The following is a 27,851-nucleotide window of genomic DNA, read 5'->3' as shown; positions in this document are numbered from 1 at the left end:
CTGAACCAAACCATCAGACAATTACAGTGAATTTAGAAAGCGCAGCTGCCCTTGGTAAAGAAATTCCCAAGAAACAGCAGAGGATTCCATTCAGTGCAGATGTCACAGAAAATGAACTGAATTGCTAGATGAGTTATTGAGAGAAAAAGTTTGAACTGGTTATTTTACTGTGTCTGTTACCCTCTCTTGAATTTCTGTTCGGGTTTTTTTAACAATAACTGAGGCTTAGCTATGGGTCAGCTTGGATGGTTACCAAGAAGAAATATCTCATCTCTAAAAACTACATAATTGTCTAACCAGTCAGTGCCAGGACAACTGACAGCACTGTTTCATCTGTTAGAGGAACAATAGGAGTGCCTGTACAAAAAATAATAATAAAACAGATAACAAATCAGTGTTTGATCCCTGAAATACCAACAAGATCTACAGTGGCAATGGATATAAAAAGTTCTATCCTTTTCTTCAACAACTGCAATATCATTTCCATTATTTCTCCAGGCTCCCATTCTGAATTCAAAGCAATTTATCTGAAGTTCAGACACTGTCAGTGTGATTTAGTTTCAGTTTTATGGCAACTGCAGGTCTCTAATAAGTATGCTCCTTTCATTGATTTTGTTCCCCTTCAGCTGCTGCTGTAAATGTAATTGAAATTTTTGTTTTCTCCCCCTGACCTAACTTATTTTTACTGATGGAAGAGCAATCAGAGCAGTGTCCTACAAGTTTTATACACCCTAGTAATAAGAAATACAGTTTCTCCTAGGAATGGACTTCCATAATAACCATTATGACAATCATATTAAAAGTTCACCCAATTTTGTATATACGATTTTACATATTTTCAGTTTTTCATAAGTAGTCCAATCAAAAAACAGAATCTGAATATTACAATTGATTTGTGCATACATAATTGGGTGTTACTATCTACTTATATAATCTCTCACTGTTACTTTAACTAATAATTTCATGAGTATCTCAGACTGGCATTTTAGCAGTACAACAATGTTTTCTGCCATCTTGATATACTGATGTACAGGTGTGTTTATGCTTTGTCCATCACTACAGGGCAGTATGTGGTGTAAGACTCATATCTGCTTTGTCACCTAGGGATGGTAAGGGAATGAAAAATCTTGCCTAAGGAGAGCTTAAATGAAAGAAATTAATTATGCATTCAGTTCTGAAAATGGTCAGGTCATTCCTATTTCCAGAGAATCTCATCCACAGGCCAATTCCTGGGAAGGGTTTTGTCTTCAACACTGTCAAGCCTCTCAGGGCACTCAGTGTCACAGGTGATCTAAGAGGACATCACCATCACACTGGGGGGCTGTTGTTGAACTGGATGGAAAGGTAATCTCGCATTGAGCTAGAACTGTTCCTGTGAACAATTTAAAAAAACTACACTCAAATATATCTCAAATGCAAACTGAATAGAAATCCAGTGCACAGAGCAGAGTCACAGGTTGAGATTCATAGTGGCAACCTATGTGGCTAAGCAGACTACCACATTCAGGACACAGCTACAGATTTTGTGTGTGTGTGATGCTTCAATGCAAGATGTGTAGTGCAATAAGAAACGGAAGTCTCAAATGGTAAAGTCATCTTATGAGTACATATGCAGGCAATCTTCACTTACACACCAATCATAACACTGATGAATTTAAATGAATACAAAGGCTGCAGAATGAACTAGAAACCTGTAGTCAGAATAATGAAACAGTGAAGAAATTCAAAGTATTTCTTTTCCCTGCCTGGCTCACCTCTGTCTAGCTGTTATCCTCTTCATCTAAAGCTGGATGTGGCTGAGCTAGCAAAAAATGTAGCCAAGGCTCTACACCACATTGCAGACTGCAATTTTCATTCGGTTTCACTGAACTATCCAACCACACTCTCACAGAATCAATTAATAAAACTGCAAAGAAGAGTGAGCCTTGTCCATGCCTACTTTCTGCAATCATTGTGGATTTTGATGCATCAAACAATTTTATTGCTCTTTCAGGGAGAAACCATATTCTTTACAGTTAATTACACCTGAGAGGCTCAGCAAGGAAAATGTTATGAGGGTCTGAGTGCCAAGTATAAGCAGAAGCACAGGTCTTCTCAGCCACAAATCGATGTTTCACAGGGAATAATCCAGAGCACAAGTAGCTCTGGTGTTAGTATCATGTTTTTTATCCATCTTAACATTTAGGTATGCAGAGCTCTTTAACCAAAAGGTCCAACTTGCAGAGGATTCTTTGCAAATCTCTTGCATTATCATGTCCACAGGTACTTGTCCTGATGGCAGAATGAGCTTGGGACAGACAAAGAGGGGCTGAGGAACCTGTCTGGGCTCCATGGTGGTATGAGAGAGGTGGAGCAGAAGGAATGTACTCCCTTTAGCACAGACAAGCACTGAGACCTGGTGCAAGAATTTGGATAGCCCAGTCAACACTGCTCAAAACTGACTAAAACCTAGTATTGCACTGTAACATTGTGTTGCATTCTCTACATTGCTATGTATTATGCACATTGGGCATTGATATTACATAGCACAATTACTCAAGCAAGTAATTCAGTATAACAGTGTCGTATAAAGAGAGGCATGGTAGTAGAGTTCCATGAAATACAAAGAAACAAAAATTACTCCTATCAAAATCTTACAAAAGCACTGAACAGCCTCTGCAAAATTATAAAATATGGTATTCTAATAGTCATACATTGCTCCTGTTTCTAAATTAGTATTGGATCTGAGGATTTCTCTTCCATCAATAGGGGCTTAATATATTGATTTCAATCTGGCCTGCTTTGGGTGCTGCAGTTAATTAGAGACCTCATTACGTGTGAGGACGTAACTCTGGCGCTTCAGTCTCTGCTTCCCAGGGAGAGGTTGTTATCCCTGACACAGGGCAGCTGACAATCCTGTTTGTTATTAGCCAAGCCACAGACATCTGGGGCTTCAAAATCATAATCCTTGGATGCATGTAATCAAAGTGATAGCACACGGAGTTGCAGTGCCGGCTACATTTCATTTCCACATAGCTGTCAAGCCCCCTGCAAAAATGAAAGTATTACGAATGAGGAATTAATCACCTCAGAATGTGTTTGGGAAACAAAATTTATCCAGCAAATATTTTAACACAGATTAGCTAATGGTCCCTTTGGTGTGGATCTTTGCTATAATGGATATTAATGCTTTTCGATGTCTCCTTTCCAACTCTGATGAGAAAAAGCCAGTGAATCAGTGGATTAGACTGTGAGAGAACCAGTGACTGGAGATAATCACTTTCAGAGCACACACAATAGGGGCTGCGGTTTCCGCGAGCAGTGGAAAGCGAGCATGAACCTCTTCCTCTTCGTTCTGCCTTTTGTTCACATCCCTCTTTCTCATTTTCATTCTTTAATCTCAGAATAATATCCTGTCTTGTCTGCTGCCCTGAAGGTTTGCTTAATAAAGTCATAAAAAACTGACAATGTATTTTAAAAGAATCAGAATAATAAACGTTTAAAGCCATGCTGAGGAGAAAGCTGCAAACAATTAGCACTGATATTTATTTAAACCTTTGTAATTAGTTTAAAGGTGAAATTAAATAAGATTCTGAAAACACCCTCTAACCAAGTACACATATTTAGGTCCTGATGCTGCATGGTGAGTAGTGTTGTCTGATAGCAGCCCTGTTTCCTAGACATTGAAATACAGTTTGTTTAATATTTTGTGGAAAAATGACTGGGCTTATTGATACAAACCCACCAAGGGGTAAATCTCTCTAAGGAGTAAATATGGTGCAGGGTGATTCGTTGTAGTAACACATAACAGGAATTCAGCCTCCCAGACTCCAGGGAGGATGTATAGAAAGCCCACAGTATCATCCACAGAGCTCACATCTCCAATGCAGAGGGACGAAGGAATGCGGATAAAGCTAGATAATTTGAATCTGCTGGCCCTCAGCAAAAGAAATAATCTTCCTTCTTTTGGAAAGGAACATCTGCAGAGAAAAAGAACACCATCGTTTACAGTGAATTTCTACCTCATGAGAAGTCACTGCCCTGATATCTTTTTTCTCAAAGTAGCAGATCCTGCAAACCTCCAAACATCTGGTTTGTGTGCATCACTAACAAAATACCAGCATCCGGAAAACAAAGCAAGGCAAAGGCATGGGCAACCTCAGACTGCTGTGAAAACAGAAATGGAGGCAAAATGAGAGACATGTTTCACATGTTTTAGGGTTTATCCTCTTTTTTTCTCTTTCATTAGCTGTCTAACTCAGCTGACATACAATACAAACTACTCATTCAAAACAAAAAAGAAAATATAAAATACAGAAATAAAGGGTTATCTCCTTCCTGGGGTGCTCTGAAAACCATCTGACCCTTAAGGACAAAGGAGGAGAGGTCTTTAAAAACTAGCATTATTTATGCCTGCTAAAAAATTGCCCACTGCACTCAGATCTCAAGCAGGCATATTACCTGACAGATCCCTCCACAATGCTCAATGTAATGAAATTATACCTTTCAATATTTCTTAGAAGTTTGGAAGACACCAGAAGAAAAACTTGTTTTATCAAAACCAAAACAAGGTGTAAAGCATATTCTCTCTCACAGTTCAATATGAAAACAATGAACAATCTTCACTGTCTTCATTTTAGGTTTCATTCTATTAAGTTTGCATTGTATCAATATATCTTTATATTCTTAGTGTAATGCTAGCTGTTATGATATCTATAATACTAATTAAATGGCACAGGCTGTACTGGGTTCAGTATATCACAAAGCACTGCACTTTCATATCAAATTAGTGTCTTAATATCTGATTCCCACTGTACTTAATGTATATGCTTAGCAATTCCTTGCTGGAAAAGATTAGTTCATCAATTAATTATCCTAACTAATTCAGTGAAAATATTAGGTAGAAATCTCATTTACTGAACAGTAATAACTTCAAAGCTATAGATTCAGCTAGTGTTGTAACTCATCTGAGGTATATTTAGGTAAAAATAAAAACAGTAAAGATATTATAAAGCAGCTTTTTTATATAATTAAAAAAGACACAAAACCCCCTGCTTTTTCTAGGAATACATACTATTATATGCTCTAACCACACTCAGGTGTAACAATAAATTTATGGACATGAATAAAAGACCGCAGAAGTGCTAAATTTGTCAAAATCACACTTGTGGTAACTGATGCTAATTCTTCAAGCTAGATATTAGACATTTGTTACATGAGTAAAAGGATGACAAATACTGATTCAACCGAACACAGCTTCTCCTGCCTAATTACCTTATCTTACTTGTTCCCTCCCTCCATCACTAGTTTCCTTGATTTCCCTCAATTATATAGTTAGTTCTTCTAGATATATGTTCTTTGTTTAGTAAAACCAAACAAGACATCAAAAACATACACATCCTTTAAAACATACTATTATAATGTTGAATATATTAACATGAGGAGACATCTGGTTGCAGACAGAGGGAGCACAGACATGGCTGAAGAAAGACAGAGCCACAATACAAAATTGTCAAACTGAGTGTGCGAGACTGAAATGTCAAATAACTGTCTCAAAGCTTGCTTGTGTCTGTGCAAACCTCAAGGACCAGCTGCGGCCTTTGGATTAGTCTAAGGAATGTCACCCATGGAAGCAGGAGTGTATTGAAGGATGCACCCCCCCACTCCTTTGCAGTTGCATTGTCAAACTCCTTAGACAAGCCTCAAAGGGGGAGACATGGACTGAGTGAAACAAAATGTTTATCACAGGCTCTATCCTGTAGCCATTTGTGGCTCTATTGTGTATGCCAGACACCATGCATGCATTGCTAATGAACTGACAGGAGGTGAGCATTCCTGCCCCAGAAGCTGGATGATTGCTCAAGACAGGTGAAGTCAGCAAAAACCTGTGGGACCAGAGGAAAAACTAAAGGTGGGCAGATATGCTAATCAGCAGATACAATGAACTTAAAAAGGCAACAGAAAACTTTGCTCAGTGTGCATCTACCACTGACGAACTGAAGACTGAGGACCAATGGGATGCCGCTGGATCCATTGGTGGTGACTATTCTTGCAACTCTATCCCACATGCTTGCTTGATTTCTGTCTTTTCCTTCCATTTTGTCCTATCACTACCCTTCTTCACTTCTAATAATAAAAACTGGTTTGGGTGCATGACATTTGACCTCGTTTGTGTCTTAATCTTGCACTTGGGCTCATATCGAAATCTTCCCCGACCTTGGATCGGGACACTGAGTTAAATCACCATTTCATCTTGACCTATATCCCACCTTTGACTATGATCATTACCTTCCTTTTCAAATGAAGGTCTAGAAATTCTGTTGGGGATTATCACTGAAGGAGTTTCTTCTTAATCGCTTAGATCTACTCAGAAAGACACGTCAGGTGCAGGAAGTTTCTGAGCGACTAATCTCTGGAGGCTGAACAAGTCGTATTGCTAGACTGAACAAGTAGTATTGCTCTGCTCTTGTATTTTTTTCAGAGGTACCCCTGAGGGATCTTCTTTGGGTTGGGATACCAGGCTAGGCAGATGGGGTTCTGAAGCAGACCAGGCACCATGAGGCTCCTACATAACGCTGGGCTCTGGGCAACATACAGCAGGTTTCTCACCTTTCTCAAAGGACAGCAGGGCCATTTAGAAAAGAGTTATTTACACAATTTGCAAAATGTAAGAAAAAGATATTAGTCATCTATAAAGTATGCTTAATTGATTTAATGTCTCACTATGAGTCACAGAAGCTTTTCCTCATAGAAATGTGAAAAAAGTTTTTAATTTTTACTTCATGTGGACACATAGCACCAAAATTTACTTTGAAGGTCAGGTGAGGCATTATTTGGGCAGTTATAGAGAAGTGAAATTACAACCATTGGGTTCTATGTCAAACCTATGCAATTCTATGAATTGACCATTATTGCAATACTTAGTCATATAATACTGCCTGTTCACTTATAGCCAGGCACTAAATTATGCAAAAAATGAATGAATTTCCAAGGTTCATTGTTTGTGTTTTGAACCTGTAACAACAGTTAGTATCAGGAAAGTTACACATTAGTCCAGATCTCATGTGAAATATTGTTCATCCCTGTATAATACTGTTTATGTTTATATGGTGTAAGAATCCCTATGGACAACCTTTTAAATATGGTAACAGAACACATTGTATAGCCAAAGCTCAATTAAAAGTAAGCTGATGACATTTCTAAGACTAATCCAATTTATTGCACTAAGTTCAATAGTATGAACATTGCAGAGGCACATCTTAATCAAAACATGAACAAACCACACAGAGTGCAATCGTCTAACTGGTGTACTGGGCTGTAGTACAAGTACTTAAAAATCATAATCATCATTCTTCAGTTTTTATTAAATGTTTCTGAGAAGGATACTCATTTCTTTGTGGTTTCCAACAGAGACTGCAACAGATAATTTAATAGTGTGTTAAAAAAAATTTGTTGACCCAGATGGGTAATGCTTTGACAGCTTTAGCTAAGTTAGCACAGATCTAAGTTAGCATGTATGTGACACTAGCTCCTGTTCCATGGGCAGATGTCTAGGATCTAGGGAAGAAAAAAAAATTTTTTTTTAAATAAAAAAAATTATTTAAAATAATTACAAGGAAACAACAATGGTTGAAATAATGGAAGAAAACACCAGGTGTTAAAGTCCAATTTAAGACAGTTATCATAGAGTGCAAAACAACTGCCATTGTCTTTCAAAAACCTGAAAGAAAAGTAAGAAATATAACCATCGTGTTGAAGTAGTTACCCGATGCTATCTGGTACCTTCCTACACAAGAGCTAATTGAAGCTCCACTTCAGCACCAGGCTCTATGCAAGTGAACAACTGTACCCTCACAGCCCTACTGACTCCTCTGGGGATACACAGAAGTGCAAGCACCCACCTGTGCAGGCACAACTGCAAGATTAGAGGTTAGCTGGGACACTGGTGAGAGGACAGTGTGTGCTACCTTGACAGTGTTTAATGAAGAAGGCAAAACCAGTCAATATCGTCAAGTGGATCTTAGTTTGTTCCATCAAGTGTCATGGTACTGAGACCATTTAAATTGAGTATTTATACTTTAGTTTCTTATATGGAGACTCTTTTCCAAACATAACATGTCATCTATCAGAAGAGTAACTAAGTGTTGTTGGCTTAGAAAAGCAAAGGAGTGATATTTTACAGAGAGAAACACTCTCAGAGTACATTTGTTTATTTCTAAATGACAGAAAAAAATGCACTGTTTTTCTTCAGAATCAGTTCATTAAACATAATTGCACAGAAAGTAAATCACATAATAAATGTTTTCCTTGAAATTATTTAATACTGTCTTTACAGTCAGGTGCAATGATCTGTTTTAACTACTGGGACAATAATAATATTCTGTATAAACAGCAATGGCAAATGTGTGTGCATATACCTTTTTCTTTTTCTTCCAATTGTATAGAGTTCACAGAACAATGAGTCAATACTAGAGAAGTTGCAATTTAAAATTGTTATAATTAGTTTTGGTGTCAAAAATCTTCAAATTTATTTTAAGGAAAAGATATCCTCAATAAAAGGTTAAAATGTACATGTGATTTTATTGTTATGTTAGTATGCATAATATGCATAGTAGCTGAAAAGGAATTAATGGTTTCCTGTACCCAGTAAGAATTTCACCTGAACTATGGCATAGCAAAACTGAACTTGTAGAGTATTGAATTTTGGGGGTCATTTTCTCGAGTTTCCTTCTGAAGAGCAATTCAACTCTATTAATCATGAAATAATTCTTAGGTAAAACCACTAGTTTTTAATAGCTGGTAATATCACTTTCTGAGATGTGGAAGGGCCAGGTAAAAATCTTTGCTAGGTCTACTTGGAGGAGGGATTCAGTATGTTTTGAGTGTTCTAATGGATTAATATCACTGAAAACTTTGACTTTCATTTTCCTTATATATAAAAAGTAGTTTCTTTGTGGTATATCTCCTCCTAGATCTTATGAAATATTTCCCACAGCTGATCAGATAGATTTATCTTTTTTCCTGCATTTTCATGTTCTCATGAAGAGTTTGACTTTTAAGTCGGTGTCTTCCAATAAACCAAATAAAATAACAAATTCTGCTAGAACTGAACCACTACAATTCCCTTTTGTCCTAGAATTGCAGTCTGGATAAGATTCAGTCTTGTACTGGAGATACATACTACATGTATAATCCACAATTTAAAGGTACAGAGCAGACAGATTGATTCACAGACATTCTGTGTGGAGTGACAACGTTTAAGAGACAGTAATACACCACAGGTGCTTCATATTGTACTGGCAATGTACTTTAATACTAATCTCAGCATGACAATTCTTATTCTTCTTTTAAATAAATATTATAGACTCTTTGTTACCATAACAAACACACTGAATTGTAATACTAAGAGTGTGACAGATTTTTTTTCAGAAGTGACTTGAGTGGGTTTTGACCCTAAGTCTCAAAACATTCTGTGTACATTTAAGATCTCCATTGTGTAACAAATTGAATCATCCTTCCTTGTCTACTTCTCTACTTCTCTGCACTCAATATGCATCTTTTGGTATTCAGTCTTTGAGGCAGGAATGTGGAACTTTTTTTGCTGGGGGACTGAACATGTCTTTCAGACACATTTGGCATGCCACACATTAATACACACCTTGCCATTAACCAGTAGTAAAGCTGGAGGACCTTGTGGCTAAGGGCTGAATTAAATGAAGTCAGGGATGTGATCCAACTCCCCAGGCTGTATATTTCTCACTCCACCTGTAAAACAACCAAATCACTTCTGCAAAGCATTTATTTTCCAAGCTAAATAAGTTGTCCAGTTATACAAAACTCATAAAATCATCCCAACAACCAAAAAAGTTGCAAACTGCAGAGCCATAAAACTTTCCTGAAAATGATTTTAACTTGGTTTGGGGTTTGGTGAACAAAAACCTGGCCCAACAGTTTCATGCCTAAGCATTTGAAATTACAGTCTGGATGGGGATTGGGGGTGGGTGTCAATTTGCTAACCTTTCTGCTAAGCCACAACACACTCTTCCTACATTCTTCAACATGTATTGGGTGTTTCAGACTCACCTATCTACTGGCCAAAACAGGCAGAAGTAATAACTAGTTTTCTCAGATTTTCAGGCTTGCTAGCAGTGTATCATCTGGAATTTATTTCTGGATTTTGCTGTATATTCTACTCCATATTTAAGTCATTATCACAGCTCTAGAAATGAAATAACATATAAGAAGTTTTTTAAAATCAGATTTCTCTGCAGGACTTTTTTTTTGGTAGCTCCTCTCAATTTTTTTTTATATTTTGAGGATATTTGAAATTCATCTCAGTGCATAGGTTGATATATTATATGACAGCTGTCCTGGTTTCATCTAGGATAGAGTTAAGTTTTGTTGAGCTGGAAGGGGGCACAGCCAGAGTGCCAGGCCCAGATTGGCCATTGGAGTATTCCATATCATGTGACATTATGCTATGTATGTAAAGGAGGCAGGTTCTCTCTTGCTTCTGGATTTGCAACCACAGGATCTTCATTCTTTTGGGATCGCTGGCCAGGAGCGGGCTGGGTATTGGTTGGTGGGTAGTGAGCAATCACATTGTGCATTACCTGTTTGTACTTTCCATTATTGCTATTGTTTTATTTTATTACAATCTCTAAACGGTTTTTTTATCTCAACCCACAGGTTTTCTTTGTGTTCCTTCAGTCTCTTCTCCCATTCACTACATGGGGAAAGAGTGAATGACCAGCTGCATGGTGTTTGGCTGCCAGTCAAGTTCAAACCACGACAGTCCTTTTTGGTGCCCAACATGGGGCTCAAAGGTTTGGAAACAACAGATCTGGTCATAATGTCGATCTCTTGGCTCCTTAAAATTTCACCACTGCATTTGCTGGATATAGTCACCATGCTACTGCCTACCACCCATGAGAGTTGGATTAAGATTTTGGTTTTGGTGTACTATGTAACACTGATTTATGGCATGATGAAGTCATCGGCCCTGAGGCTACTTACAATTGTGTATGAGAATTTTGGGAATTTTGAATATTCTTGGAATGTTGACACTAACATTGTTATCTTACTGCTGGGAGCCAGTGTGTTCTTGCATGTGATTCATACTTTGTTCAGGGTCAAACATATATTCAAGAGTATCACCTGGACATCTACCCCAAGACTGGAGAATTATGAGTGGCTGGGGGTGTGGGATAACATGGGCAAGTACCTAGAACAGTGGGCACCTCCAGTGTATTGGAACTTCACTCATGAGCAGGTGTAGAATCCCAAAGAACTAGTAAAATATTTGAAAGTATATTGTCACCCTGGTAATTCGAGAGAGGCACGGATCAGTGCAACGTGCTGGGGCCTGGCCCATGCCTACTGAGTCCTATTAAACACTATTCAGTACCCTGAAAGGGAAGAGGAGGGCTCTGAATCTGGTGACAAAATGACAGACTTTGCAGCCTCTCCAAAGTCCGCAACAGAAACTTCATCCAGTACAACCCCTGTGACGAGTGCTGCAGCCATTCCAACTCTGGCAACAGGTATTGCAGCTAATCCAACCCTGATGACAGCCACTGCAGCTGAACCAGAGGACCAACCTGTGATGGTGTCAGTTGTTCCTATACATAAGAAATATACAAAAAAATCCCCTTGTCTTGTAAAGGATGATGGTGAACCAGGCCCATCACAAGAACAGGAGGAGGACGCAGAACCAGTGATAGTCACCCGATCCTTACCCCTGAGCAAACTCCAAGACATGTGAAAGGACTTCAGCCACCATCCAGGTGAGCAACTTGTTACCTGGTTGCTCCGATGCTGGGATAGCAGGGCCAGTGGCATGGAACTAGAGGGTAGGGAAGCCAGGCAGCTGGGATCTCTGTCTAGGGAAGGTGACATTGACAAGACAGTTGGAAAAAGGACACAAAATCTCAGTCTCTGGAGGTGACTCCTGTCAAGAGTGAGGGAGAGATATCCCTTCAAGGAAGAAGCTATATGTCATCCAAGTAAATGAACCACTATGGAGAGAGACATTCAATACTTGAGGGAACTAGCCATGTGGGAGACGGTTTACTATTACCCAGAAAATGCACAGCTACCCACAGATCCAGATGAAGTCCGATGCACCCGGCCCATGTGGCGGAAGTTTGTACGGAGCACACCATCATCACGTGCCAGTGCATTAGCACTAATGGACTGGGGAGACAAAGAGGGACTAATAGTGGATAAACTGGCTTGCTGACTGCGACAGTATGAAGAAAGTGTCTCTTTCTCCCTTGCCGCAGCTGTTGAGAAATCATCTCAAGAATTCCAGTAATTTAAAGAGGACATGTCCTACTCCCCACCTGCATGGACTAGAATATCAGCTATTAGGAGCAGTTGTTTCTCTACTCAGGAGAACTGGTATACACCACAGGGGAAGCTATGGCATCTCCTGCATGATTATCGAGAATACATGAAGAAATGGGATGGAAAACCTCCCTATTTCCTAGAAGAGCGGGTACATGAGTTGGAAGGAAGAAAAACTACAAAATGGGGTTCTTTTAGGAGAAATGTTGTTCCCGTTTTCAGTAACCAAGTGCCCAAACAGAGCAGAAAGGTTGACTTTGCTCACGATCCTATGAGAGGAACTTCTGATTTGTATTCACAAGAAGTGAGTGATCAACATGAGACTGAAACCCGTGCACACCACACTAACCCATTTGTCATCAGCGGGTATTATGACCGACATTAGAGGGCCCCTGCCTCCAGCCAGGCGGAGAACAGGGACAACTGAGTTTACTGGACCATGTGGATTCGATGGCCTGGCACATCTGACCCCCAGCAGTATAAGGCTTTAGTGCCCAATGCACCCTAATGCCATCAAATTTTAAAGGAGCAGAATCCATTTGTATTTTAGGAGTGACCAGGGGACCTAAACAGTTGACTGTGTTGGAGACTGAGTTGACTCTAACTGGAAACGAGTGGGAAAAATACCCCATAGTGACTGGTCCAGAATCTCTATGCATTCTTGGTATAGATTACCTCAGGAGAGGGTATTTTAAGGACCCAAAAGGGTATCTGGGCTTTGGTATAGCTGCCTTGGAGAGAGGAAATTAAACAGCTGTCTGTGTTACCTGGTCTCTCAGAGGACCCTTCTGTTGTGGGATTGTTGAGGGTTGAAGAACAACACATGCCGATTGCTACTACAACTGTGCACCAACGGCAATATAACACCGAGACTCTGTAATTCCTATCCATGAATTGATTCATTGACAAGAGAATCAAGGAGTCATCAGCAAGACTCACTCACCCTTTAACAGCTCCATATGGCCAGTGTGAAAGTCTAATGGAGAATGGAGATCAACAGTAGACTATTGTGGCCTGAATGAAGTCACCACCACTGAGTGATGCCATGTCAGACATGCTAGAGCTTCAATACGAACTGGACTCAAAGGCAGTCAGGTGGTACAACATGATATTGCTAATGTGTTCTCTTTGGCAGCAGAGTGCAGGCCATAGTTTGCTTTTACCTGGTGGGGTGTCCAATACACCTGGAATCGACTGCCTCGGGGGTGGAAACACAGCCCCGCCATTTGCCATGGACTGATCCAGACTGCACTGGAACAGGGTGAAGCCCCAGAACATTTACAATACATTGATGACATCATTATATGGGGTAATACAGTGGAAGAAAATAGTCCAAATCCTTCTGAGAGTTGGTTTTGCCATAAAGTGAGGTAAGGTCAAGGGACCTGCACAGAAGATTGAGTTTTTAGGAATAAAATTCCAAGATGGACATCATAAGATTCCAAAGGATGTGATTAATGAAATAACAGATATATCCCCACCAAGTCACAAAAAGGAAACACAAGCTTTCTCAGGTATCATTGGTTTCTGAAGACTGCATATTCCAAATTACAGATTGTAAACCCTCTCTATCAAGTAACATGGAAAAAGCATTACTTTATATGGGGTCCTAAGCAACGATAAGCCTTTGAACAAATTAAACAGGAAATAGTACAGGCAGTAGCCCTTGGGCCAGTACAGTCAGAAGAATTGTGAAAAATGTGCTCTACACTGCAGCCAGGAAGAATGGCCCTACCTGGAGTATCTGGCAGAAAGCTCCATGGAACACTCGGGGTTGACCCCTGGAATTCTGGAGTTGGAGATATAGAGGATCTGAAGCCCACTATACTCCAACTGGAAAAGAGATATTGGCAGCATATCACAGAATCACAGAATCATCAAGGTTGGAAAAGATCTTGAAGATCATCTAGTCCGACCATTAATCTAACATTGACAGTTCCCAACTACACCATATCCCTCAGCGCTATGTCAACACGACTGTTAACAACTTCAGGGATGGGGACTCCACCACTGCCCTGGGCAGCCCATTCCAATGCCTAACAACCTGTTCTGTAAAGAAATACTTCCTAATATCCAGTCTAAACCTTCCCTGTTGCAACTTGAGGCCATTCCCTCTTGTCCTATCGCTTGTTACTTGGTTAAACAGACTCATCCCCAGTTCTCTGCAACCTCCTTTCAGGTAGTTGTAGAGGGCGATGAGGTCTCCCCTCAGCCTCCTCTTCTCCAGACTAAACAACCCCAGTTCCCTCAGCCTCTCCTCATAAGATCTGTGCTCCAGGCCCTGCACCAGCTTCATTGCCCTTCTTTGGACACACTCGAGTAATTCAAAGTCCTTTTTGCAGTGAGGGGCCCAAAACTGAACACAGTAATCGAGGTGTGGTCTCACCAGTGTCGAGCAGATCAACACTCCCACCCAACTTGGTGTCATTTGCAAACTTACTGAGGGTGCACTCGATCCCCTCATCTAGATCATCAATAAAGATGATAAACAGGAGTGGCCCCAAAACCGAGCCCTGGAGGACACCACTCCTGACCGGCCTCCAACTGGATTTAACTCCATTCACCACAACTCTTTGGGCCCGGCCATCCAGCCAGATTTTACCCAGCAAAGCGTGTGCCCATCCAAGCCACAAGCAGCCAGTTTCACCAGGAGAATGCTGTGGGAAATGGTGTCAAAGGCCTTACTAAAGTCAAGGTAGACAACATCCACAGCCTTTCCCTCATCCAATAAGCAGGTCGCCCTGTCGTAGAAGGAGATCAGGTTTGTCAAGCAAGACATGCCTTTCATAAACCCATGCTGACTGGGCCTGATCATCTGGTTGTCCCGCATGTGTTGTGTGATGGTACTCAGGATGAGCTGCTCCATCAGCATCCCGGGGACTGAAGTCAAGCTGACAGGCCTGTAATTTCCTGGATCATCGTTCTGACCCTTCTTATAGATGGGTGTCACATTGGCCAATTTCCAATCTGTGGGGACCTCCCTGGTCAGTCAGGACTGCTGGTAAATGATGGAAAGCGGCTTGGCGAGCACCCCAGCCAGCTCCTTCAGCACCCTCGGGTGTATCCCATCCAGTCCCATGGACTTGTGTATGTCTATGTGATGCAGTAGGTCACTGACTATCTCCTCCTGGATTGCGAGGGGTCGTTCTCCCAGTCTCTGTCTTCTGGCTGAGGAGGCTGGATTCCCTCAGTACAACTAGTCTTGTTATTAAAGACTGAGGCAGAGAAGGCATTAAGCACCTCAGCCTTCTCTTCATCACTTGTTACCATGTATCCTCCCGCATGTAGCAGGGGATGGAGGCTTTCCCTGGTCTTTCTTTTGCTGTTGACATACTTACAGAAACATTTCTTGTTATCCTTATGAAGGGGTTCAAGCTGCTTTGGAAGTGATTGGTAGTGAAGCACAGCTCCTTCTGGCTCCCCAACTGCCAGTGCTGGGCTGGATGATCAAAGGGAGTGTCCCCTCTACACACCATGCAACTGATGCCACGTGGAGTAAATGGGTTGTTCTGATCACACAACAGGCTCAAATACAGAGCCCCAGCTGCCCAGGAATACTGGAAGTGATCACAAATTGGCCAGAAGGCAGAGATTTCAGAATGGCACCAGAGGAAGAGGTGCTGAAGAAGTTCCACTATATAATAAACTATCAGATAATGAGTAGCGATACGCCCTGTTTACTGACGGGTTCTGTTGTGTTGTAGGGAAACATCGAAGGTGGAAGGTGGCTTTGTGGAGCCCCACACAACAGGTTGCAGAAGCTGTTGAAGAAGATGACTCAAGTCAGTTCGCAGAAGTGCAAGCCATCCAGCTGGCCTTAGATATCACTGAGTGAGAAAAGTGGCCAGTGCTCTGCCTCTGTACTGACTCATGGATGGTGGCAAATGCACTGTGGGGGTGGTTACAGCAATGGAAACAGAGTGACTGGCAGCTCAGCAGCAAACCTATCTGGGCTGCTGAATTATGGCAAGATATTGCTGCTCAGGTAGAGAACTTGGTTGTGAGAGTATGTCATGTAGACACTCATGTACCCAAGAGCTGGGCCACTGAAGAACATCAGAACAACCAACGGGTAGATCAGTCTGCTAAGATTAAGGTGGCATGAGTAGATCTGGACTGGCAACATAAGGGTGAAAAATTTGTGGCTTGCTGGGCCTATGACTCCTCAGGCCATCAGGGAAAAGATGCAACATATAGATGGGCTTGTGAGCAAGGGGTGGACTTGGACACTATTGTACAGATTATCCATGAATGTGAGACATGTGTGGCGCAATCAAGCAAACCAAACGGTTAAAGCCCCTTTGGTATAGACAATGATAGTCAAAATATAAATATGAAGAGGCCTGGCAGATTGTTTATATTTCGCTCCCACAAACACAACACAGCAAACACTATGTGCTTACAATGGTGGAAGAAGCCACTGGATGGTTGGAAACATATGCCATGCCCCATGCCACCACTTGGAACACTATTGTAGGCCTTGAGAAACAAGTTTTGTGGTGGCATGGCACCCCAGAAAGAACTGAGTCAGATAACAGCACACATTTCCAAAATAATTTCATAGACACTTGGGCCAGAGAACACGACATTGAGTGGATATATCACATCCCCCATCATGTACCAGCCTCTGGGAAAATTGAGTGGTACAATGAGTTACTAAAACCTACACTGAGAGCAATGGGCAGTAGAATTTTCAGACACTGGGACGTACATTTAGCAAAAATGACCTGGTTAGTCAATACCAGAGGATCTGTCAACCAGGTTGGCCCTGCCTAGTCAAACTTCCTACGTACTGTAGATAAGGATGCAGTCCCTGTAGTGCACATTAAAAATATGCTGGGGAAGACAGCCTGGATTATTCCTGCAACACATAAAAGTAAACTCATGTGTGGAATTACTTTTGCCCAAGGACCTGGGTGCACTTTATGGGTAATGCAGAAGGATGGGGAAGTCCAATGTGTGCCTCAAGGGGATTTGATTTTAGGTGAAAATAGCCAGTGGATTGAACTGTCAGATAACCCTGTTATTGCATGGTGTCATTGTTATGGTTGATACAGAGTATACTAATGGCATCACCTTAATAAAAAGATGAACTTTGATAGAGTTAGGACTGATTTCAGCAATGGGTGGCCCATAACGTCCTTGAGATCAACATCTTCGGCCCACAGACTGTGAGCATGGACTGTGCCAGACACATCAGCTATGAGCTCTTATTGTAGCAGAGACTACACACCATCCTCCTGCCACATCCAAGGTCAACTGCTCCACAGACTGAGTGAGCTCTGCCCCATTTCTCAAGCTTTAAAAGACTGTCATGACAAATGGAACCCAAAGTGATGGACTTAATGAACTCAGTACACATTTTGAAAGGATGGCCCATAGACTAAGAGAGTGTTATCTGTGAGACCAGGGTAATGGTGGTGATTCCTTAGAATGTATTGGGAACCTGAGCAGAATGTAAATGGTATGGTGTAAGGGGTGGAGACTGTCCTGGTTTCGGCTGGGATAGGGTTAATTTTCTTGAGCTGGGAGGGAGCACATCTGGAGTGCCCGACCTGGATTTTTGCTAGGATAAAGTTAAGTTTTCTTGAGCTGGAAGGGGGCACAGCCAGAGTGTCAAGACCAGATTGGCCATTGGAGTATTCCATATCATGTGACATTATGTTAAGTATATAAAGGAGGCAGGTTCTCTCTCACTTCTGGATTTGTGACGGCAGGATCTTCATTCTTTCGGGATCACTGGCCAGGAGCAGGCTGGGTATTGGTCAGTGGGTAGTGAGCAATCGCATTGTGCATTACCCATTTGTACTTTCCATTACTGTTATTGTTTTGGTTTATTACAATCACTAAACTGGTTTTTTATCTCAACCCACAAGTTTTCCTTGTGTTCCTTCAGTCTCTTCTCCCCCATTCATCACACAGGGGAAGGGTGAGCAACCGGGTGCATGGTGTTTGGCTGTCGACTGAGTTCAAACCATGACAACACTGCATTTTATTTCTGTAACTGGATTTCCTCTGGCCATTGGCCTATGGAATACAATTAGAGCAGACTACCTTGCAAAAGCGAAGGCAGATTCTTTCAAGTTCAGACCATCAGCAAAATCTTCTCATTCTTTGGAGCTGATCAAGAAATTTACAGCTGTTAAAAGGAGAATTTTCCATCATGGTTTCAGCTAGTTTTATCTTCTCAATTGTCTTTTATGTTCCACAAATCTTTTTAAGAGAGTTAAATTTTAAATAAATAGATAACTGGTCTTCTGTCAGATCTCTGAAAGGTAAGGGGAAATAGATATATAGCATTGATTTATTAAATGTATTTACTTTGGAAAAAAATATCACTATTTTCAGAATTCACTAAAAATTGTCAACTTTCTTTTTTTCCTAAAAGACAAAAGTTTCAGTAAAATATGTCCATTTCTTTGAATATTTCAACAGAAATGTCTCAGAAAGAAACTCCTGAATACTAATTAAGGCTTTCAAATCTGGCAGAGGAGAGACTTGAATATGGGATAACCTTTGATATTCTGAATTAAAGCTGTCTGAATTGAGCTCGTCTTGAAATTAAAATGTGGAAATTTTCATTTAAGGAGGAACAAAGGTCTTCAAAACTATTTTTTTCACAAAATCAACATTTTTGTTTTCATTCTGCATTCTGCATATACATTACACATGAACAGATATTGAATACTAAATTTCAAAATTGTTGCATCTAAAATTAACAAAAAAATAACTATATTTGTTAAACTCAAGATCTTAAATTAAGACACTTCCATATCAGTCAGGATGATATACCATCAGACAGTCCAAAGTCACGGACACCATAATGGCATACAAGTTACTATAATTAGAGAAGAAAACCTTTTTTTTAACCACCAAACAAAACCTGATTTGCTTTCATCATTTCTGACTACAGTGGGAGAAAGTAAATGTGGGAGAGACCTGGAATCAAGCCACTCCATCAACTCCTACACCAATTTGTACAGGCCTGCTCCTAAAATATACAATTTATCTTTTTGATCAGTGTACTTTCAAATAAGAAGAGAACTCCTAAATCACAACACCAACATGTTCTAGTTTTTTGGAAACCAGATTACAAAGGAAATGGAACATGGATATTGTCTGGTCAACAATTGCTGCCAGATAGAAGGAACAGGAAATAAAATATGTGAGTATTATTATAGCCAAGACACCATGTTTTCTGTTTATGAAGTGGTAATTTTTTTCTTTTATCAGAAGAAACTGGAATATCCTCATAGAAGTTTTTAAAAAAAAGCTAAAAACATTGTTCATTAATAATTCAAATTTGATTAGCATTTATTTGTATTAGAGTATAAAACAGAGTGTTGGGAAACATATTTTTATGTTTAAGAAATGTTTCATTTTGCCTGATGGAAAATAGTTGGTAATTCCGGGAAACATTATGTCTCTAAACCAGATATTATTGCTGGGTTGCATCTAATAGATTATTGAGATCACTAAGGTCACAGAAGAGAATTCTAGGCGAGTAACGGGGCATATCCAGGAGCCAAAAGTGCAGCTGAGAAGACTGTTGAGTAGTCCAGAAAAAGAGCCCAGGAAATTTATGACAGTAATCCCATATAAAATAAGCCTGTCAAGAGCCAGGGCCAGCAATGACAAAAACTCATTAAATTACATTCTACCAAGAGATGCTTACAAAATAGTACTGCAGGGTGAAGCAGGACAAGCAAAAATCAGGAGATGAGATTGCCAATAAATTGTGTATATGCTTGAGTGAAATATGTCAGTGAATCTATTTAATTGAGTATGAAATAGTAATATATAATAGCAGGTTTTTAGCTAATGAACTGCTGAAGATCAGAATTATCCTTTAATTTCAGATGAACCCAAGTGATAATTTATAAAACTGACCTGAAACCCAGCTGAACTTTATGTCTGTATCTGTCAGGGGACTTCAGAAGTATCACTGCTTAGTAGTATCAGGAAAAAATACTACTCTCAAGATCACAATTGAAAAATTCTGGCTGAATGCTGGGAAAATTAACAGAGGAAAGAAAAACCTGATTCTTCATCCATCTGCAAGTTCTGTCGTGGAACAACACTCTCCTTCTTTTTACATATTTCCAAAATCCTGCTCCAAAACCTGTTTCATGTAACAACACAGGATTCTTCACCTCACAGACTGAAAGTCAAGACCTGCTTAACTGAGAATATTCAAATTGTCATAAATAGATTTACAGAGCTGTAACAGCATCTTTCAAATCCTCTTCCAAATTGATCTCACCATCTCTTGCAAGGTAAATTAATACTTACATACCTCCCTAGGATATTGTGAGACTTAAATAATTGAATATTTAATGTACTTTGAGATCCTTAGATAAAATATGTTATTTGAGTACCAGGTATTATTCACTATTATGATTCATCACATTTCTTTGCTAAAGCATGTGACAGACTCTCTAAAATTAACATCTGAATCTTCTGCAGGATTTATTGGAGCTTGTACCCAGTGACTCAGATGTTCCACCCCTGTGTCTTGCAAGGTGTCTTTGTTTTCATGTTAGCTAAACAGTAGATAAAAATGCAACCTTTTAGTAAGTGGTCCTCTCTCATCTTATTTTAATATTTTCAAAACAAACATTCCTTCACACACAAGCATTAAGCTTTAAATCCTTGAACATAACAGTAAACAAAGAACATTTTTATGAGTGCACAAGGATGTGGGGGTTCATAAGCCTGTGAACATAACTATCTTTGTGGAAATCACAAAAAAAGTGCCACAAAAAATTGTTAAAACCAGTGTCACAACCGGTTCAGCTGGAAAACAACAAACAGATAGACAGTCATGTTCATTCTGTGTTCTCCATTATGCCTACATCTACAAAGATATGTGTATATCCTTACTAAAATTATCTGATATGAGAGAGCTGCGTAGGACTGCGCCACCACCAAAGGCACCAGGTGTGCTGGAAAGGGACCTTCATTTGCTGATGTATAAATTATACTTACTGTCCAAAGTTCAGCCATTTTCCTGTTTTCATCCTGGAAATTTACTAACTATTGGTATTTTAGCAAATTTCATTTCTGAAGCTAAGGGAAGTACTGTGCAACTTACTGTTATTTCTTCTTGATTCATTCCTTAGTAGAGGGGAGAGAGAAAACCAAAACAAATTGAAAAAAGCCAGCAAGTTCCCCACTGTAGAAAGATGTATTCAAAGTATTGCAGTTCAGGAAACTACCCAGTTTTCATAAGAATCATCACAAAGCGGTTTACATTATTTTTCTTGTCTGGTATCTACCAGACTGAATTATGGCAAGACTGGTGTTTTTTGTGACATGCAAGGGTATGTTATACATTTGTGCAGATGAGAACATTATTTCAGCAAGCCATTGCTCTGATTAGATATCTAATTAAAAATACATTTTACAGAATAAAGATGTTATTTATGAGCTTGCTGGACAAAATATTACAAAGAGCACTATGTTTTGGTTTAAATGCTCAGAGAGAAATAGACCTGCAGAAAGTCAGTTGGTAGTAAAAATGCCTATAAAAGTAATAGAAAAGAGACTTGTGCCTTTATGACAGTACTGTAAAAGTCTTGAAATAGTAAAACATAAACATCATCAGAATTTGACATACATTGCAGTACATTTACAGAGTCATTTTATCAGGAAAATGAAGAAGGAAGTAGAAAAGTAATTGAATATGTCTCTGACTTCCCTTCAGTTGTGAAACAGCATTTGTTAATACCATGTGCATGTAGATTTCCAGTCCTTGCAAGAAACAGAAAACGAACAATTTATTTACAGCAGCTCTGTTTTGCCTTTTACTAGACATAGAAGCAGAAACTCTATGGTGAGCAATCAACCTCTTACCAATAGTTCTGCCAGAGGTCATTGACAAGAATTGCTGCAAAAGCCATTTAATGTGCACAAAAGTCATAAAATTCCCATCATGCTTGATGCTGACTGTGTTTTATTTGAATATACTTAGATGACATATTGAATTCTAGAGTTTGTAGATTTGATTGCAAATAATGAGTCTAGCAGTTCCTGAATTAGGAAAAAAATGTCAGTTTACTAGAAATTTGATTTTCTTATTATGGCTTGCAGCACCATATGAAGGACAAGAAATGCAAAAAAACCTCAGGTCTGAATGAAAGAAGGAACTTGCATATAATACCACTATTCTTGAAATAATCACATGCCCAGATTGAGTTCTTTCCTATGCTAATGGCTGGTTAGATATTTAAACAGCCATTTCTACATACACCAATAACATTTGCAATAGCCATGGGAAATGTATGGTTTTGCAATTATGAATAGATATTTAGCACTGCACTGGTGGGTAACTTTTCCCCCATGAATCACAGTTCAACATTTTAAAAAGTTATTATTCGAAGTGTTGACTTAAAAATATTAACTATTGCCACTTAATATTTAGAAATTGCTTCTGCTTTGTGTCATTTTCATTAGAAATATTGTGGTTTAGATGATCTTGGAGTCTTAACATTTTTAAGTCTTTTAAAGGGACTTTGTTAAAGTTACTACAAGTAATACAATGTTCTACCATTTTCTACTGAACCTTTCCTGAACATCTGCACATTTGTAACAATACTTAGTCAGTCTAATCTATGTCTTTGGCAGATAATTTGACATTTATTTTGCAATACATTTTTGCACATTTAACTTTATTGATTTTATGAGCAGATATTTACAATAAAGTGCTGCCTGTTCTACAAAGACACATGGTGTGCCATAGAGAATTGTTGACACTGGAGGACACCACCCGAAAAATATAAGACAGATACACTGGTATTTCTCCAATCATCCAGAGTGTACGTGCAAATAAGATTACCACACTAGTAAGTGTGTACATTAAATGTCCAAGAAACCATCAATTCATTGTTTCCATAACTAAATACATAAATCACTTCTTGCCAAACCTAAGCATTTGTACTTTTTTGCATAAATCTGAGGACTCTATCTTTTTAGTAAACCTATCCTTTTTAAATTGATAAACAAATACAGGGAGAGTTGTGGTAATATATTTAAGGAAAAGTTAAAAGCAGGACAGAAATTTAATAAAAACAAGTAGCATTGCATAAATCTAACATGAATCTATAATAAAAACAATAATTTTACAGTAACTGGCCACAATAACGCTTAATAAGACAGTGTTGAGAAATTGGGTCAGACTTCTGTAAAATTTTCCAGTTTATCCATTATTATGAATGATAAACCTTCCAACACTCTCACTTCGGGGATTTAAGTATTCCAGTACTCAGCGCACAGAATAAAAAATGCTTTTTACTTGATGAGAATTAATTTCTTTGCTGTGGGAAAAATATGCAGTATTCATCTTTTTAATGGTTTAAAGTCCTTGGAAAAATACCTATAGCCCCAGAAGTAAATAAACAACATCAGGAAAGGGGTAGTATCTTTCCTAGTGTTCATATAATCCCAATGAATTTTACTTTTATCCTGTTTCCAGATTGTGTAGTGTGGAACCATGTAAAACAGTTGCAAATCACAGATATTTTATTGAACCATATATACTCTCTTAGATTGCCGATGAATTCAGCACTTGAGAGGTTATCTGTGTAACATGATACATGGCCACTAACAGTACTATTCACATTAGAAAACTCCTTTCCATACTCCTCACCCCAAAATACTCTTTACCAGAAATTCAACTCAATTAAAAGATAATTCAGTGTCCAAGATTACCCAGCCTCTAACCTTTCTTATAAAAGAACTAATAAAGAGGACAAAGTACCTCACTTTAATAGAAGTTTTGGGGTTTTGTGTCCAATAGGAACTATACTTCATTTCAAATACATATTGGGAAGAACAGCTGCAGCCATGGAGTTCAAAACTTGCTCTTACCTCTCAAGGAAGTGTTCTTTGACTCATTGTGGGGAATATTCTGAAAATGTCAACTCACTGGTCAAGACGTAGATGGAATCATAAGAATTATTTTTAAAGGTAGTGAAAGCAAAAAAGAAAATAAAATTATGAACCCACATCTTGAATTCTGTGAACAATAGCATTCACTCCAACTCAGAAAACAAATAATAGAAATGGAAAAGCTATGTATAAGGTGACAAGGAAGATTAGCAATATGGAGCACCTTTTCAGCTCAGAAAACACGGAAGTGGTACAATGGAAGTATATAAATTTATGACTACTAGTACAGAGGAATTGAATATGGAACATCATCAGCTGTCATAATACTATTTAATTTAGTCTTTCTGTCATAAAACTATTTTTATTTAACTTATTCATTCTGCTTGATGACCTCACTGATCACCTAAACTTTGGGAATGCATACCACTTGTTTTATTGTTTCATGCTTTTCCTTTTCTGCTACCAGTTACCATCAGACACTGCATATTATAATCTTTGATCACATCCAGGATAGTCATTCTTTCAACTTTTAGTGGGCAGCATAGCTAAATCCTGCACTCATGCAGGTAGCAAGGTACCTCTTTAATACAGTGAAACTCACTGATTCTAAACATGAAGCTATGTATATTTGAAAAGAAAGAGTTTGTGCAAAATCAGGAGTATTGTTCTATTGCTATGTATTTCCAACTTTAATTTTAACTACTCAAAGAAATAAAATTTTAATTACTTTTGTTGGTATATTATCAGCAGACTGACACATTGTCCTAAAGCCTGTTCTAATAATGTCTCTTTAGCTAAATTACATTAATTTAATTAACCTAATCCCTCTGCATAGTTCAAGATCATCACCCCTCCAAGACAAGATCATTCAATGTTTAAATACTTGTATATTGCCTCACTCACAGGTTGTTTTCATCCCAGCTGCCAACAGTCGAGGTCATTCTTACGCTTTTTCTATGCCTCAATGAATCTTAATTGACTGATAAAAAGTGTAATAACTTCAATGGGAAAGACTGACAGCACAAGATCCTCCCAGCCAAAAAAACATATTTGGTGCTTAGAACAGTTCCATTATAGGCAGGAAATGGGAGAAAAATTATAAAATATATAGAATCCCATTTCAACCTTCACACAGGTTAATCCAAGCACTGAATTGCTGCAAAACCAGGCAGCTCCAATGGAGTAGGCAGAATCCTGAAACAGAGCTGCAATAGAGACCAGGAGAAATCACGCTTAGAGATTAGTGTTGCCCAAAGTGCAGCCTGTAAAATCTTCCATGCCAGAGAGTTCGAAAGAGAGGTCCTTTCCATTGGCACTTCCTCTTCGTTAGCTGTGGCAGTATGCACCTCAGGTACAGTACCTCCTTTCACAGTTGTACTGGGCAGCAGACACAGGAATAAGAATAATCTACCCTAGTAGTGCCATTCTACCAGCTTTTCAACAGCCAGATATCTCTTGCCATTACCAGACATATTCAGATAAACACGAACATTATTTCTCCAACGGAATTTTGTGTTCTCTAGATATATTGATTCAACGATTTTATTCATTCAAATTATTTTTTATTCTTAAGAATCTCCTTTAAACTATTTTTCTGCCACTGCAGGTGTGTTTAGTTCCTATCACCTCTAATTGACAACACTCTTCTCCAGATTACTGTTGAGGATTTTAAAATAAGGTTTTAACTAATTCAGGTCCTATCATTCCCCATCATACTTTGCTAGTTCTCATTAACTTTTATTTAAGTCAGACTGCAAAGCTCATTCTGATGTTCATACTCAAGCAGATCTAAATCAGTTGTGAGAATAAGATTTCATCATACTTTACCAATGTATTACAGAAACCTAATCATATTCATTGTGTTCCTTTCATCCCCTAATTTAGTAACTACATTAAAAGGGGAGGTTGTCTGATAAGTTCTATGCTTTATCATCAAGGTTAGTGAGTTGGTATTGTTTGTTATTCTGCTTGCAATAAATTACTTTCCTCATTAAAACAAGCATTCTTTATACATTTCAGGAAATTCTCCAGCCACAGCATCTAAATCTAAACCATCACTTATTTCTAATATTAGCCTTTTTATAAAAACATTCTAAAAATAACCAACTTCCTCTAAGCATGTTACATCAGCCTATACAACGAAAGGATAAGGTGAAGAGAGGATAAAAACTTAATGTTCATAGAGTCTCTTGTTAAATGCTTGTGATGCTTTTTCTACCATTACTTCTTCATTACATATGAATTATAGCTCTTTTAACGATGATACTCTGGAAATCAGAGGGGCTTAGTTTTATTCTGCTTCTTCACATCCACAAGCAATGTAAATCTATTTTAAAGCTGATTTAAGGTAATTTGGAAAAGTAAATCTGTGATGATTTGATCCTTTAAATTCTTGTATGCTATGTAATTAGAAGCATGTTGCACTGAATCCAGGAACCACTCTTTCTCAGCATATCTGGAAAAAATATTTTTCCAGATTGAAAAAGCTGGGTGCAAGAGTCATTGACCAGAAATAGTCCTGCACTGGTCTGACCTGTTCTGTTTCTCCTTATAGGTAATTCTGTTTAATTTGCTGACACTATTCATGCCCTCCCAAGAGAAAAACATCTGAAAGGGCACAGCCCAAAGAAGCAGAAACTTATCATTTCCAGGGCAGATAATTTTGTTTTGGGAACATACTAGGAAAGGTAGGGTTATTGGTCATCTGCAATAATACCCTGATGTAATCCAAAAAATACAAGGTATTCAGCACCCTGTACAGGATCTGTTTCCTTAGACCTGTCACAAAATTGGGGTCCTAGACACTATTATTATTTATAATGATCAGGAAAAAACATCACACAAGAAACTGTTAATAAATCTTTATTTTTCAGTGGTAACTGCCACATCAAATCTGTCTGATGTATTAAAACACTGGTTTTTAGACACTGAGCACCTACATTACCATCAGTTTTCATGGCAAATATGCGTGCCTCATTTATGTTACATTTAAGTATAATTCACAGTATAGTACTAGGTCACAGTTTTCCTGAGTTACGTTGCATATAAAAAGGCATCATTAAAGAATACTTCTTGATTGTTTTACACTTTCTGTTATTCTGAAGATAAAACCTTTAGACAAGCCTATCATTTTCCATTTTTCCTGGGTCAAAGTAAAAATGATTCATATGTGAATCAATTCATCTTGGGACCTATAACATAATAACATAGTATTCCACATGACTTCAGAGTTGATGGAAGGAAAAGTATCATGCTATATTGACATTATTATTTTAAACATTCCTTGCTCTCAGCAAAGTGGCATAAAGTGATTTACTTTCCATTTGCCTGTAAAAGGGAAATTGACTTTTGAGGCACAGTGTACTAACAAGCAATAACTCTTTCTAGGTGTATGTCAACTTAAATGTTCCAAAAATAGTGCTCCTTCTTGGTTTATTTCTGTAAAAATTTCCCTGACTCTTAGCCAAGTATAGAATATTCTGTTACGTATTACACTTTGGCTCAATAATAAAAAAATATTTTTTTCTACATCTAAATATTTTTCATTCTGTTTTGAATAGGCAGAAGGTAAGGCAAATTTCTGACAACATTTTCAGGAGCTTCCCTTTAAAAATGAAAATGTATCCTACAGTGTT

Source organism: Strix aluco, chromosome Z, assembly GCF_031877795.1.
Source record: "Strix aluco isolate bStrAlu1 chromosome Z, bStrAlu1.hap1, whole genome shotgun sequence".
Taxonomy (NCBI): Eukaryota; Metazoa; Chordata; class Aves; order Strigiformes; family Strigidae; genus Strix; species Strix aluco.
The sequence above is the reverse complement of the archived record's forward strand: the minus strand, read 5'-3'. Positions refer to the sequence as shown.